General features: G+C 32.3%; 1 protein-coding gene across 11 annotated transcripts in view; it reads left to right on the plus strand.

Annotated features, from left to right (window-relative positions):
• Positions 1–14,303, plus strand: part of ZEB1 (zinc finger E-box binding homeobox 1) — a 199,588-nt gene that overhangs the window by 73,616 nt on the left and 111,669 nt on the right. For 3 of the 11 annotated variants that reach the window (XM_033105711.1, XM_033105709.1, XM_033105710.1), the window contains exon 2: positions 5,607–5,750. The exons of the other annotated variants lie outside the window; for them this stretch is intronic. The gene's annotated coding sequence lies outside the window, so the exon portion shown is untranslated. The remainder of the gene's footprint in view (positions 1–5,606; positions 5,751–14,303) is intronic. 11 annotated transcript variants of the gene reach the window in all.

Here is a 14,303-nt window from a genome sequence, read left to right on the forward strand (position 1 = left end):
CCCAATTTAGAGACTACAGGACGTTAATGTAAAATACTATATTGTCTTAAATGATTACTTTTGAAAACTGTAAAACAACTTTCCAATGGTTGTCTGTATTGATGGAAATACTCTGTAATTTGCACTGTCCAATAATGGTTAGCCATTAGCCACATATGGCTCCTGAGCACTTGAAATGTGGCTAAGGCAACTGAAAAACTGAATTTTTAATTTTATTTAACATTTAAAATTAAATACTCACATGGAACCTAGTGGCCACAGTATTGGACAGTGCAGTTCTAGAAATATGGAGAAATGTTAGGTGTAAGTGAAAATAAATTAGGAAGTTTATATGCTGTGATAACAAGTATGTAAATACCTGTATGTACATGTAGAAAGTGATATTCACAATTAAAATATTTGTGTTATAACATTCATAGACACAACAGTTTAGTGGTTACCAGAGGGAAAAGGGGGAGAGGGGAGGTAGAAAATGGTAAAGGGGTCAAATACGTGGTGACAGAAGATTTGACTTTGGGTGGAGAACACACAATGCAATATACAGACGATGTATTATATATGATTGAAACCTGTATATTTTGTCACCCCAATAAATTCAGTAAATAGATTATTGGAGGAAAAAATCCTATGACCATCTTAATAAAAACGCAAAAGTGATGAAAGTCAGCATGTATTCAAGATATATATTCTCAGCAATCTAGGAGTAGAATTTCCTTTACTTCTTTTCTTTTCCTTTCCTTTTCTTTATTTCACCATGTTTACACCAGTTTACACCAGTAAACATGGTGAAATGCTAATAATTTTCCATTTCCTATCAGGAATTAGATAAGGATGGTCCACTGTTACTGGTTCTCTTAACACGTACAAGGTGACTCTGTCCAGTGTTGTAAAATGAGAAAAGAAAAAAGGCATAAAGTTTAAAACAGAAGTAAAAACCTGCTAGTATTCAAAAATGATATGATTGTGTATGTTGAAATTCAAAAAGGATCTAGACATAACCTTTTGGAATTAATAAGCAGACTTAGAAAGGTTGCTGGAGAGAATATCAATATATAAATATATTTGTATCAGCTTAATTAGAGTATGAAATTTCAGAAAATGATAATTTTCTATACTATCAAATATTTACAAATAAATTTAACAAAAGATTAGAGAAAGCTAATCTTTCTCGTTGGAGAAAGCTGTAAAACTTGAGAGAATTTTAACAGTCAGATATCCCACGTAACAGTTTGCATGGTTTCAGATTGTCTCCTTTTAATCCTATGGCTGCCCTTCCCCTGCAAAATAAACGTTAACAGTTGGGAACGTTACTTAGCAGAATGTGACTGAGATTACATTAAAGGCATACAAAGGACACTACCGTTTTGGTTTTGTAAGACAGACTTCCAGGCATATATTTTACCAATTTTTTAAAAACCACTCTTTCTCTTGGTGCAAGGAAGCGAAAAGACTTCCTGTTCAGAATGCATGAAATGAAATGAACCCATTAAAAGGAAGTTTTAAATAGAAATCAAAAATTGTGTATACTTTTACTAAAAATTCAAGCAACACCCCAAAAAACATAAGAAAAAAAAATTAACAAGAAAATGTCATTTTTTAAATGCTTTGAAATAATTTTCTCAATGTAAGATAGCTAAAACGGTAATGTCACTTTTGTTGCTGCTTAAGTGTAGTAAATGGCAAGGCCAGTACTACATTTGTTTTTCTCTCTATTTCAAAAATGCAAAAATGTTTCTTTGGGCTACTTTAGCCCTTATATGATTGTATAAGAAGGGCAACCATGTGTCCCCATTTTCACCTGTAGTCCTAGTGTAAATATGAATAATCCCTTTTACATATTTGAAAGTGTTTCAGTTTGTATAGCAGATTATACAGTTACACTAGTTTTAAGTCATTGCCATCATTTTTGACATAGCAAAAAAATATATAAATAAATGGAGAGAGGGAGCAAGAAGTAAAGAGAGAATGAGAGAAAGCACCTAGAAAGTAAGATTTGATTCCAAAAGTAAGTGCTTTTTAAAATCTTTTTTGAGGAATAAATAAATATAAATGTGTATGTTTAAAGTAAAAAAATATATATATTTGTGGTAGGATTGAAGGAAATGGGTGATTTTTTTAAAATGCTGATTACAAGGTCAAGTGAAAAGAATGCAGCCCTCCAGCACTACACTGTTCAATATGGTGGCCACTCACTGGATAAGGCAGTTTAAATATTACTTAAGTAAAATTTAAAGTTTAGTCCCTCAGAGGGCTGAGAGACAAACTTACCACAAGAATTAAAAGAATCCAAATTGGAAAGCTTGTATAAACAAGCCTTATTAACGCTTTTATTAATTTACTACGCAAGACCAAATTTTGTTTAGATTCCTCACTAATGAGTACTCAAATCTTGCTTAGATTACTTTCTAATGAAAAAAGACAAATGATTTTCTTTGTCCTGTCAGTTTCTTACAAATTCATTGTTTCTTTGTCTAAAAAGTGTAAAAAGCAGCTTAGTTCAGTCATCTCTTTGAGTCTCATTTTATGATCTGAGCATATTATGATTCTCCTGTGCACATATATTAAATTGTTTTTTTCTCTCGTTAAAAAAAAAATTAGTCACACTAGCCACATTTCAAGTGCTCAATAGTCACACATGGCTAATGTTCACCATCTGGACAGAGTAGATACAGAGCATTTCTACATTGCAAAAAGTTCTGTTATACAGTGCTGCAGAAAGAACTGATGAAAGTAATATACTGGAACAAGTCGTTGATAATTTATTAGTTGATCATTTCCTAACGTCACTAATGAATTAAAACTGGAAATTGGATTCAGTATAAAAGTGTAAGGAACAGTATCCTAAGACCCTACATTTGTAACCTAGATCTGCACTTCATAAAGTGTGGGCAGTGGACTAATGCTGGTTTTATCAGTCTGTGACTAAATGCTTACTCTCAATTTCAGTACTTGTTTAGAAACTTTTATAGCAAGGTGATCTTTCTGTGTCATCCAAGCAAATTACCTGTCTTATCTCACCGAGGAATTGACCAGTTTGGTTATTAAAAAGTTGCCTAGAGAGTTTTATATAGTATGAGCAGTATAGTCCATGAGCATGGGTCCACAATGGAAATAAACAGTCCTTCACTGCACAGTATGAGAGATATTGGTCAAGATAAAAAAGAGCAAATAGCTCAGGGCAGTTTTGTATGGAACCTAAATTAGTTGTTAGTATAGCTTAATAATGTATACTTACTTACAAGTGGAATTAAAAAATGAACACTAAATCTCTGAATGTGGTAAATTTAGACTTCATCCCTCCTGCTAATGGAAATGAGGCAAAAGATCCATTATCCACGAAAAGAGTAAGGATTTTAAAGAAATTCCTAGTCGGTGCCTCTATCCAGAGAACTTGTTTCCTCGTTTTACTTCCTGGGCCTGGGAGATTCAACCAGTTCGCAGAATCTTTTCCTTTCCGCAAAATTTCCAATTTAGTATTTTCCTTTGCCACTTTTAAGCTCCTGTTGTCATATTGTTGCACTTACCTTGTTTCCCAGAAAATAAGACCTAGCCGGTCTTATTTTACTATAAGACTGGATATAATATAATACAATGTAACGTAACGTAACATAACATAACATAACATACATAAATATAACATAACATAATATAACATAATATAATACCTGCTCTTATTCTACTATAATATAAGACCTGGTCTTATATTAATTTTTGCTCCAAAAGACGCCTTAGAGCTGATTGTCTGGCTAGGTCTTATTTTCGGGGAAACAAGGTAGTTCTTTGTAACTATTCTTCATCCCTTACCCCTAAAGTTAGTTTCAGAGGCTTACAAGATGTCCCAAATAGGAAAATTGTTTTAAATTAAGTGAGCTATTAAAATTTTGTTTTAAAATCTCTTCCTTTTTTTTCACGTTTTAAGCCTCATTTCCTGATACAAGCTATTAAACCGAATTATTTGTGAAATGTGGAAAGCTTTGTACTACTATAGTCAAGGCATAATGTGTCAGCTAAAGCATTATTTTAATGATAAGGGTGAAGCATAAATCCTAAATTTACTACGTGTTTTCTTATTGTGGTTTTGGCTATACATTAAATGGTTGTCTATACCCTGAAATAAAATATTCCGTATGCTGTATCCAGTTTGTTTTGAGGACTGATTCTATTTTGTGGAATTTGAGGTCAAATGGAATCTAATACTTTGTAATAGCCCTGATTCTAGTGGCCTTGCATTTTGGATTAAGTATTTATACACACATATTCAGTCCTTTATCAGTATTACTGATCTATTTGTTACTGATTTCAGCATTTATTCTTTTTCTCCCTAATTTATCAAATTTGGAAAGAGTTGGAAAACACTTGAAGGAAATCAATCTCTGTTTTTAGTAATAGTTTATCGGTTACAGAAAAATAAATGAATAGTATTCAGCATTTCTTGTTAATTTTTTTAAGATTGAAAAAACATATTAAAATAAGTATGAAAATTATACTGATAGAATGATATCTCCTGATTTCAGTTTAATACGGTAATGATTCACTTTTTTTAGGCAGAATTACAGATAGATAACCATATTATCACCTAGTTTATATAGACCTCTTCAAAAAATGAAAAATAATACTAAAGTGTTAAGAAGGCATGTTACTTTTTATCTATCTTAATATTCTTATTCTTATATTTGATATCTGGTAATATATTTTTAAGGTACAGCGTGTGATTGCCTGATCTTAAAATATTCCATTCCTTTTCAAGAGTTTGGGTTGCAATAATATATTTTAATATTTTTCTCATAAATATTTTATGACATAGCATTTTTAAAATATTTAATATGTAATTAAAGGTTGATATTGTTAATATCTGTATATAACACATTTTGAAACTGCTCAGAATATTTGTAGGTTTCTGATTTATTTTATGCAAGTTTCAACCTTGAGAATATTGACTAATTGGTTAATATTCTTTGTATCGCATTTTTTTAGTGCTTATTATGTGCCAGGAACTACTTGAGACTGTTTAAACACACACACACACACACACACACACGCACACGCACACGCACACACACACACACAATCCATTTCCTCTGGGAGCTTGCCTTCTAGTAGATTACTTCATACATGATTCTGTGGTATTTAACACAACCTTTCTGTATTAAGAGCTCCTATTTTTCTGTTAGTTTTCAAGAAATGCATATGTAGTTATTTGGAAATACAGATTTATAGAGATAGGACAAAATTTCTTCAAGGTTCGTTTAACTCATTGCTTTTTAATGAGTTTAGCTTTACTAATTTTTTTAAATGGAATTTACAGCTATGGTCATTTGGCAACCCAGAATCTTTCCCTATTTTTCTCAACTTCCCAACTGATAGTTCAGTGCTGGGATGGAAATTGAACTAGCCACTTTAGGTTTTGGGTTTAAGAAATAATATTTGAAGCATACAGTATTATTTAGGGAAGATACTTTTTTTTTGAAAACCGAGAATGTGATTCTTGGAATGCCATTGAATTTACCTAATTTATTTTCTTTAAAACCTACTTTTTGTAATACGGATAAACTTGAACCAGATGGTATAATCTCAGTATAATATTTTACTCTTCTCTCATCCTTCAGGAAAATCTTAAAACTTCCACCACAAGAAGATTAAAAAGAGGTCCCTCCTGCACCAAGAAAGATCTGCAGGTCTTTTTCATTGTTCTTGGAGGTGCGGGGTGTGAGAACTTGATCAGTTTGTGTCAACCACCTTGTTCTCTAAAGGTAAGCACTGTGTAGTGAGTGCACATTCATGGGCCCAAGCTCCTAATGCAAGACTGGTTTTGGAATGCTCCATTGAGGGTTTGAGACTTTCTCACAGAAGGGGGTCTAGGCAGCCACTTGTGGACAGAACATCACACACATCTATAAAGAGAAGGTTTTCATGGTTTAGAAGTAAAGCATGTCCTATGGATGTATGGATGTTTTCGTTTCGTTTTTTAAAAATCTCAGTTATAGTAAGACTTATCTTTCAGTTGAGTCTGCATCTTAAATCAGTTTATTAACTGCTGTGGCTGATCCCTCATCAAGAACTCTTCTTGGATATCTTGACATTTACATTCAAGAAGTTTGAAACAGTTACAGCATTTAAGCAGTCTGGTGACTTATTAGCTTAAATTAAATAACTAGCTTTGAAGAATTGCTTTTCATGATCTTTTTGAAGCTGTTTCTTACTTACCTTTACTTCAGAGAAAATCCCTCAACCATTTTTTAATCTCTATTAAGCTTCAGAAAGTATGGGAGCAAAGTTCTTCTCAATCTTTATTAGGTATATGATCATAACATTTCTTAAGTTAGATTCTAATAAAAAAAATATCACTGAAAATCAGCAGTGTTTTTACTATCTTGCAATGTTTTCCTGTCTTCAGGAAATGAACACTATGTAAATTGGTCCACCAGGGAAACCTTGTGAAGGATAAATAATGTCTCAGCTTTACTTCTAAACTCTAATATCAGAAAACCTTATTGTCCTTTTGTACAATTTATTGACACCTCTCAAAATCACCAATCCTAATTTAAATTGTCATTTGGTTATTCATTGGCTATGAAGAAGAACAAGGAGCATGTTGATTTTGAAAATGTCGTCAATATTAAAAGTAGATTAGTATTAGATTAGAATAACATTGGCTGCCACCAAGAGACTAAATATCTAACAAAATGTTTCAGTATAATCATCAAGATACTGTAGTATTGGCAGTGAGAACTGAGTGCTGAAGTGCTGATGAAGAAATTAAATCTAAGTGATTTTGGAAACTTTAGTTCTACAAAATGTGAACTTCTTATGAACAATTAAATTTGGGAGAAATCTGCTAATTTTTATCTGATAGCTGTCTTTGTTTATGGTAAATTTTATTGTCTTTTCAAAACAATTGTCCTTTTAATATTTATATAATAAAAGATATTGAGGAGAAGTAAGCCCCTTTGTGTTTGCTGTATGAATGAGAGAAAAAATACAACTTAGTCTTTTTTTGAAAAAACCCTGAGAACCAATTAACTTTTCTGTGTGGTAATATTTGAGGAGTTAGAACTAGTTTTGCTTATTGTAACTTCAGGTACCTTTAAAAGACGTAAATCTCCAATGTACATAGAGGGTATATTAGTGAAGAAATATAAATTACTGGATATTTAGATATAACTTCTCTATATAATTTTTTTGAATTTTTATTTATGAGAGTATGTGAAATATTTTTAACCTTTATAACCACATGGAACAGAATGAATGAATGCCTTCACTGTTTGGGTCAGTTGAGGAAAAAAATTGAATAAAAGCTAAACCTACGTACTGAAAATGTAAGATGTGATATAAGAATAACTAAACATATTATTTCTTACATAAACTAAAGCTTTATTATAACTGCATTTTTTAAATTTAAAAAGCCCCCCCCACTTTAAAAAAATATTTGTCTTAGGATAGTATTGGCAACGTATTCTGTAAAAAGAAAAATTTATTTCACCATTCTAGAACTAGTGTTCTAATTTCAAATCTGTTATGTAGCATGTATGTATATATAAAATGGGGACCACTGAAATCTGGAGTATCAAAAATAAGATCTTTTCTCAACAATTCTTATAAATAACTTATCAGGCAACAAAATAAACTGTTGTTTTACAATTTTGATAATATGTAGGAATGAAAACCCAACATAGTGGCACTGAGGGAGTCTTCCATTGGAACTAGGATCTGGGAGAAGATTGAGCTTTATATTTGCATAGACATACTTAATCATACAACATATACAGGTACATACTACTGTTTATTTGTTTTAAAAGGATCATAGCCAATCCATGGAAAACAGTCCCTATTAGAAATTTAGTTCCCTTGGTATGATCATGCTTTCTACCTACTCTAATAGCTAGAGGGAGGTGAGAGAGGAAGCCTTGTGATTACCAATATTGATTTTTTTAGGGAAGGAATAACAAAGAAATTCTAGCCCAACCTCTCTCCTTGAAGCCATCAAGGTCACCATTGTCCAGTAAAAATATAATGCAAGCCGCACATAATGTAATTTTAAGGATTTTTTTTGTAGCCACATTAAAAAAGTAAAAAGAAACAGGCAAAATTAATTTTAATTACATTTTGTTTAACCTAATATTTCTAAAATATTGTGTCTAAAATATATATTTAACATAATTTATATTTATTTATAAATTTATTATGTAGTATAATAAATAATAAATTTGTTAATATATAATATGTAATATAATTATAACTATAATTTAACATATAATTATTTTATTTTATTATTTTATTTATTATTTTATAATATATGTGTAATATATATAGTATATGTAATTATATATAATTATTACACTAATTATATAATACAATAAAATGTATTTAAAATATAATCACTATAAAAATTCATGAGATGTTTACTTTTTTTCATACGGAGCATTCAAAATCCGATGTATATCGTATACTTAGAGAACATTTTATATTGGACTAAACTAGCCACATTTCAAGTGCTCATAGCCGCATGTGGCTAGTAGCTACCATGTTAGACCATGCAGATCTAGAACAAGAGTGGAGCTCCCATTTTAGTATCATCCATTCTGAAGTCCATTTGGTAACCCTATGAACTCCTCTGGTTTACAGTTCCCAGATTTAGCAGAACACTAAATAAAACCAACAAAAAACCAGGATGCTCAGTTTAATTTGAATTTCAGTTATATAACAAATAATTGTTTAGTGTAATTATGTCCCATGCAATATTTGGGACATGCTTGTAAAAAATTGTTTATCTGAAATTCAAATTTTACTGGGGGTCCTGTATTTTACCTGGCAATCCTACCCTGGTTTAACTGAATAGAAGACATCAGGCTGCCTAGAAACTTCTAGGACTAGACGATAGAGAATTTTCCTCTGCAGAGGATTTTGATAACCCTCTGAAAATTAGTATGCAAACCAGAAATTATCTGTATCCCATTTCTTACTAATCCTCTAAGATGTTTCAGACAAAATAGGAGCTTATACGACAGGGACTCAGTCCTTACATGTTTAAACATTTTATGTCTAAATGATTACATTAAGCTATAAGGTTTATGAAATTTTATAAATTGAATGATTAGTACTAGAGTTTATAAAATATAAATTGTCTAACAGCACATTACTAGTATCACATCTTATGAAAAACAGTTCACCCTTGGTGATAATCTCAGCAGTTTTCAGCGTCCTGGCTGTTGTAAGTTATTTTCCTTCCATTGGTTACCACTGCAGCTGTCACATAACTCTCAAGTTGGCGAGTATTAGCACAAAATATTAAATTGCTAAATGCCAGGATAAGGCTTACCTTACCAAGTATTTAAGTACTTGTACTTCTCTGCTCTGGTGTTGACCATTGGATCCTGACCCAGTCAACAACCAGTCAGTTCTTATATCAGTAGCTCTCATTCCTCCTGAGGGCTTCTTTTACAGAGGAGCAGCTTTCCATTCTTATGCTTAAAACATTTTTAATGTTCGAATTTTAGTCCCATTTTTAATGCATGTAACAACTTCTTTAGTAGTGGTTCTATCCCCCTTAAGCTCTAGAGGAGAGACCATTTATAATTCATGTTCTCTAAGGACAGTAATTACACCAGTTCCACACTCCCTCTCAGAGGAAACACTTGCCTTCACCAGGTGAATGACTATAGGTGACAGCTCTGCTTCATTACTAACTAGGCAGGTAGATCCAACTGCCAGTGTGGTTTGGCAATTTAGTACTTCAGTTTAAGTCATGGCGCATTCCAAATCCATTCACACTTAGGAGAATGTACCCAAGAGTGTGGATGTTTATAATTACTGCATTTCCTTCAGAGAACAAGAATTACAGGTAAGTATCTTTTTATGGCAGTGATCCAAAAATTATTTTTAAGTAAGAAATTTAAGGATCTGAAAGTGTTCTCCTTCCCCCAAAATAGTCACCTAAAAGATCTGAAATATAACCTGCATTGTAATACTTTTCTTCCTCACTTTAAGAAGGAATTGAACCTGGCGGCGGTGGTGGGGTTAGGAGGAGACAACTTATTGTCACTTGAAAGCTGTGAATCTCACGTATTTCCACGTCTAGAAATATCCTAGGTTTATGTAAGAATATTATTTTGCCTAACTTCTAATGTCTAAGGTATGATTTATTTTGTCAAATTAACACCTACACTATGTATAGATAAGGTGTTCAGCCTTTCCAAGCTGATATCTTTAACCACAATGAGTAAATTAATGGATTGTTTGGGTTTTCACTTTTATTCTCAAGACTTGCTTCCTTTTCTTTAAAGGCTTTAAATTTATTTCTGAAATAAAATTTAAAGCTACAAAATACTCTGGGTATACACTAGCTTCCTTTTTACTGAGTGATATTTGGATGAGCTTCAAAGGGTCTGTGAATCCCTTGAAATTATAATTACATTTTGGATGTACATGTTTTTCACTGGGAAGAGCATCCATAATTTTCGTCATATTCTTGAAGGGTTTTGTAACAAAGATTTGATAAGTAACTACTAATCTAATCTAATGTCATTAACTTTACCAATAAAGAAACTGAGTTTCAAAGAATATAAGTTACTTGCCTTCATTCATTTGAAATTTAATACTTGTCAAAAGTAAAGTTTATTTCTAAAAAACGTATTTTTAGAAGGAAAAAGTTTTAACTTGAATTAATTAAACGTGAGAATACCAGCCTAAATGAGAGCAGTTGATTTGCTAATAGTTTTTTCTATTCTACCCTTTGACTGGAATTGTTGCTGGGTGTTACATTAAAAATGCCCCCTCAATAACATATGAGTCTGTGTGATAAATTATTTAAGATGGATAAAAGAAAAATGAATTATCTATTTTAATTGACATCCTATTTTTCTCTTTTCAAATTCTACCTCCAAAAAGAGTAACTGAACCCCAAGAAAATAGGTGAATAATTTTATTTTTGTTATTTCCAGAGTATTAAAAAGGTAGTTAATTGTCTTAACATCACATTGAGCATTGTTGGAACTCCTGGTTCTGAACCCTAGTTAAAGAAATTTTATAGTAGACTGTACATGCTTCAAGTTGTTTCTCAGTGTAGAGTGTTTTAAGGTCATTCTTTTTTATCATAAGATGCTTTTAATATTATACTAATACTTTAGAAATGGTAGGTAAGCAAGTTATATATTAAGAAAACTAATTTCTCCAAATAAAGTATTAAGAATTTTGTTTTGCCTTCCTCTTCCTGGTACTAGCCAGTATAAAGTCTGCCTAATTTAAGATGTAATGAATTTATAACATGATGTTAAAATAAAAAGAAATTTTAGAAATGATACACAAAGAGCAATTATTTACCAAAAGGAATAGAAAAAATTTAGACAACTGAGACACAACCTGTATTTTAAATTTAAATTTAATTATAATTAAAGTTTTTAAAATGTATAGTGTAAAACTCATTCTAGAAAATGGCATTGATTCCCAAAATAGATTACAATATTTTTTCTCCTTTGAGTGTTATCATTCAAGTTGATTATCACTCATGCTCTACTGCCTTTATAGCTAGTAACCTTTTAAGTAAGCCAGATTTTGTTTTTTATCCAGGAATAATTGTTTGCAAATATCACTCAGTAGGTCTCTGTGTTATTTTCCATGTGTAATTATAACCAAAAAATTATAATTCTACTATTCGTTCATCAAATTATTTCACATGTAACATAGAAAAGCTTAAATTCTCTTTAGGAACCTTTGCAAATATTTATAGCTTTTTTGAAGTTTAGGTAGACAGATGTTAAATGTTCTCCTGGCATTCAAACTGAAACAATTAATTGACCTACTCACTCATTTTACCAAATCAGTGGTGGAACCTTGGGTTTTTAATGGCAGATTAAAAATAATGAAACATCTGAATGTAGAGAAATGGACATTTATTTGTGATCAATTTCATTTCAGAGTTGTTTAAAATAGATCTTTTCAAATAAAGTTTCAAATAAGAATTATTAAAAGTGACTTCTTTCTGTATGCCTACATGCATGACATCTGTCTTTCTGTGTATAAACAATTAAGCATTTTACTCTTCTTTCCTTTAAGTTTATGTATCAAAAACTCTTTTAGCAATTTTACTACGTATAATGCAATAAATAGACTTTGAAACTGCCACAACTACCTGCCATGTTCTTGTATGGGAAATAAATTTATTCAATCAGTCATGAAATATATCAAGAACTATGCGAATAAAGTGGAAAATAAAACATATTCCCTGCGCTGACAGAATTTACAGTGTACTGAAAATGTGTGATAGAGTAGTGCAAAGGAAGATAGATGGGATTACTGACCTAATCTGGGGGTCAGAGAAGACTTCCTTGCAAAATGAAATTTTAGCGGAAACTGAGGCCTTATTAGTAGTTAGTCAAACAAAATGGGAAGACAGAATAAGCTTACATATAGAAGCCCTGAATGGAGAAAGACAAATTCAAGACAATACATGGAGAGAGGGAAATATGAGACTTGATGGTCTCATATTTTACTTGGCCTTTGGGCTTTATATTAAAAGCAGTGGGAAGATATTGAACATCAACTTTGTATTTTTTAAAAACTTTTTGTTGAGCCCTAGTATACATCTAAAAAAGTGAGCATATAATAAGAATATAGCTCCATGAATTTTCACAAACAATACACCTGTGTGACCATCACCCAGATGAAGAAACAGCATTATCACTGTCCCAAAAGTTCCCTCTCATCTTTCCTTCCAGTCAGTCTTGCCCCCCACCCACTAAGGAGACCTCTCACCTGACTTCTTACTGCTTAGATTGTATTAGCATGCACTGTATGCTCATCTGAATGAAAGAAGCCAGACACACGATGATTATGTGCTTCGTCCGTATTATTGAGTGTAGTTGCTGATCACCCTCATGGCTATATACTAATGTTCCATCATGTGAGTGTACCACAAGATTTTTCTGAAATTGCTACATTTACCTATGCCAGATAGAAAGATGTGGAGTCAGAAAGCCTCATGGTAATTCTGGGAGAGAGATAATGGGGTTTGAGCAAGTGTACTGACAGTGAGGATGAAGAGAAGTGGGCATATTTAGAGAGAGGTTTAGGAGTTAAAATTTATAGGACATGGGATCAATTGGCTGAGGGGATGAGGAATGCAGACAGCACGGATAACTCACGGGTTTCTGACTGAGCAGAAGTGGATGGCAGTGCCCTTTATTGAGTCCAAAACTGGAGAGGAATGTTGTTGGAGTTTTAGTGATAGATGGGGATAATTAATCCAATATCCAATATAGTTGAGGTACCTGTGAAACATTGCACATGTCTGTTTTGTACAACTAAATAACTGTTTTTTAACTGAATGAATGCGTTCATTAATAAAGGTGCTAACAGCTCTTCTACATATGGAAAGTTGTAAATTTTGTCTTCTCACTATCCTTCACCTCTAAATCTCACCAGATACTCTTTTTTTTCCTAAATGTTTGTGGGAATATGTTTGTCACATCTTACGTTTTTTTTACACACACACACACACACACACACAGAGACGTGCCAAAAAAAATGTATACATGACTTGTATGCATCTTTTGTTATCAGTATATGAACATATTGAGTATTACCATTTTAATACAGTTTTTGTCTTATAATAAAATGTATGTACATTATTTTGGCACCGTGTCTGTGTGTGTGTATGTGCATGTGTGTATGTGAAGTAGTGCTCATTTTATATGCAAGCAGAGTTGCCTTCCTATATACATGATATATGAAAGGCACTGTAATGCCTTCATACTTTAAAAATTGTTTCTTGTCATTATAGTCTTTCCTTCAATGAGCACAATAACCACACCTTAAAGTGACTTTGAAATGATTAACTTAGATATTTGGCAAGACCTAATGTGACTAAAATAAATGTTCATTAAATTTTGGTAGAGGAAGGGAAAGATCAGAATGAGGTTGACTCTGCAGCTAGAGCACAAGCCTAGGCAGGGTGGGTGTCCAGGGTGAACCCGTCAGAGAGCAGAACGAAAGCACCTCCTTTTGAAGGTACCAAAGCGGTGGGATTAGAACTATGAACAAGGAACTTGACCTTCTTTACAATGCTGCCTAGGACTGGTTGTGCCCTTGGGAAGTTTTATGGAGAGAGGAATAATAGGCATAGCACTGAATAAAACAAATGCCTAGCACGTAGTAGAGTACTAAATAGACTCCACAGTTTACCCAGTTCACAGCAAGAAGTTGTGTTTCAGTGCTACATTCAGACCACTAAATTTGAACTAAAGTCAAGGTAATTTATCACGTCCATGAAAAAAAACAAAACTGAGCAATCTTGATCATGCCTTTCAGTT

This window comes from Rhinolophus ferrumequinum, chromosome 5 (assembly GCF_004115265.2).
Source record: "Rhinolophus ferrumequinum isolate MPI-CBG mRhiFer1 chromosome 5, mRhiFer1_v1.p, whole genome shotgun sequence".
In the NCBI taxonomy this organism is placed as follows: domain Eukaryota; kingdom Metazoa; phylum Chordata; class Mammalia; order Chiroptera; family Rhinolophidae; genus Rhinolophus; species Rhinolophus ferrumequinum.